This window comes from Cynoglossus semilaevis, chromosome 3, assembly GCF_000523025.1.
Source record: "Cynoglossus semilaevis isolate Cse_v1.0 chromosome 3, Cse_v1.0, whole genome shotgun sequence".
Classification (NCBI taxonomy): Eukaryota; Metazoa; Chordata; class Actinopteri; order Pleuronectiformes; family Cynoglossidae; genus Cynoglossus; species Cynoglossus semilaevis.
The window spans coordinates 14,359,381-14,362,124 of NC_024309.1; positions in this window are offsets into that span (position 1 = coordinate 14,359,381).

Genomic DNA, 2,744 nt, shown 5'->3' on the forward strand with positions numbered 1-2,744 from the left:
GTGGTGACTGAAGTGTTTTCATTCTGAAGAAATGTCTCTACGTTTTATTATTTTTTGTGTTATTTGTTTACGTTTTATTTAACTTCTGTATTTGGCCCATGTTTGCCACAGTGAGGTCGACGTGGGCCACACCGACCTGACCTGGTGCAAACACACCCTCTGTCCGTGTTATCGTTCGGTGGACAGGTTTGAAGCACAGAACTGTTTGTGGTGATTCATTCCAGAGCAGGTTTTATTTCCTGTCTCTCTACCTTTTTTATTGGTAACGTGGGGCGTGGGCCGCTGAAGGTCACTCGCTGTGGACATCGATCCTGTGTTCAGGTCGGAATGTGGGCCGCGGTGAAATGGACCAGTGTTAAATTTACATCTCTGCCGCCGCAATCCCGCCACGTTAGGGTCAAACGACGCCACACGAGAGAGAGAGAGACGTGTGTGACGTGTGTGACGTGTGTCTGTGACAGGACGTGAAACAGGCGGCCGCGGCCTCCAGTGCTGTCACATCGTGTCTGCGTACAGATATCTGACCTGCATTATTGATGGCTCTGCTCTCTCACTGCTGTGAGTCTCCAGTCTGGATGCAGCCACACCAAACTCTTCATACATTATGGATGCTGACACGAAGCCGCTTTCTTACGAGCCCTGCAGGGGGCACAAAAACATCTGAAAATTAAAGTCTGGCTGAAGTTACGGCGACCGGCAGCTTTCTGAAAGGCTGTGGGAGAGGAGCCGTGCAGCGGCAGTAAACAAGCGGACATAAATGTCACGGGCCGCCACTCTGCAGCAGACCGCTGCCCAGGCCTGATCTATAGACGACACAGGAGAAACAGGTTACCACAGCAACACCTGCTGGACGCCGGGAGATTTGTGAGGGATGAAGAGCATCTTCATCCCTCACTGGTCCTGATGTGTCACCTGAGATTGGACTGGGTTGGCTGTCAATCATCCAGTGTCACCTCAAATGGGCCGTACTTTATTGTCTGTTTAAAAAGGCGCTCTGGACCAGGAGCCAAAATGATTTCAAGACTCCAGTGGACCACATCTGCAGTCTACTTTTCCACGACTAGACACCAGGATGTATGTTGTCAACCAAGAAGGAATTTGTGGGCCACATTTTCAGAAACAACCATTGGCTAGATGATATCGCATATGGGCTACAAATATTGGAATAAATGGGCCAAGTAAAACTTGACATATGGGCTACAAACATTGTTGGAATAAATGGGCCAAGTAAAACTTGTAAAGCTATGCAACACGCCTTGCATGTTCTCGGTCCAGGTCTGGGCCTCAGCTCTGCAGCTGCCGTAGCCAACGCTGTTGGGACTTGTTTCATCGTCATGTTTTATTCCATCTGACATGTTAATGTCTCCCTGTGATCACACAGAGAGATGTTCTACTTTAGCTCTGATCATGTGGTCACCACCAGTCCTACCATGGGCTGCTGCTGCTGCTGCTGCTGTTACTGCTGCTGCTGCTGCTGCTGCTGTAACGGCTGCTGCTGCTACTGCTGCTGCTGCTGCTGCTGCTGCTGTTACTGCTGCTGCTGCTGCTGCTGCTGCTGCTGCTGTAACTGCTGCTGCTGCTACTGCTGCTGCTGCTGCTGCTGCTGCTGTTACTGCTGCTGATGCTGCTGCTGCTGCTGCTGAGGCTGCTGCTGAGGCTGCTGCTGCTGAGGCTGCTGCTGCTGCTGCTGCTGCTGCGGCTGCTGCTGCTGCTGCTGCTGCTGCGGCTGCTGCTGCTGCTGCTGCTGCTGCGGCTGCTGCTGCTGCTGCTGCTGCTGCGGCTGCTGCTGCTGCTGCTGCTGCTGCGGCTGCTGCTGCTGCTGCTGCTGCTGCTGCTGCTGTTGCTGCTGCTGATGCTGCTGCTGCTGCTGCTGAGGCTGCTGCTGAGGCTGCTGCTGCTGAGGCTGCTGCTGCTGCTGCTGCTGCTGCTGCTGCTGTTACTGCTGCTGCTGCTGCTGCTGCTGTAACGGCTGCTGCTGCTACTGCTGCTGCTGCTGCTGCTGCTGCTGCTGCTGCTGTTACTGCTGCTGATGCTGCTGCTGCTGCTGCTGAGGCTGCTGCTGAGGCTGCTGCTGCTGAGGCTGCTGCTGCTGCTGCTGCTGCTGCGGCTGCTGCTGCTGCTGCTGCTGCTGCTGTTGCTGCTGCTGATGCTGCTGCTGCTGCTGCTGAGGCTGCTGCTGAGGCTGCTGCTGCTGAGGCTGCTGCTGCTGCTGCTGCTGCTGCTGCTGGTTCCAGCCTCGGTGCTGGTCACTGTGGTCAAATTAAAAACCAGGACATGAAACAGGACTTTAATGAGGAGCCGTCCGTCCTCAGTGGATGCAGATTATTTCACTTTGATCCAACCCTCTGGTCAGTCGGTCATGATGACCTGGTCCAGTACAGCGTGGGCTGAATGTGGGCCAGGAGAAATGTCTTTTAACTCTAACTCTGTCGTATCCCCTCCTCGTCTAGCTTTACTAGCAGCTTCGAGCTAACTGTGGCTACATGTACATGTTAGCCCATCTTTCAGCGATATTTGTTAGCTTTTTGGCTACTAAATATAAAATATTTTTACTAATTTCTATTGACTTCTCTAAGCAGTGTTTTCATCTCTGCCTTACACGCAGAAAGTCCTGGGTTCGAGCCCCAGAGGAACCACATACCTAATGGCGCCTCGTGTGGCAGCTTGTGTGGATTCACTCATTTTGGGAACTTCTATCAAACTATCAAACACATATTTAGAAGACACCCCCTTTACCCTCCCCC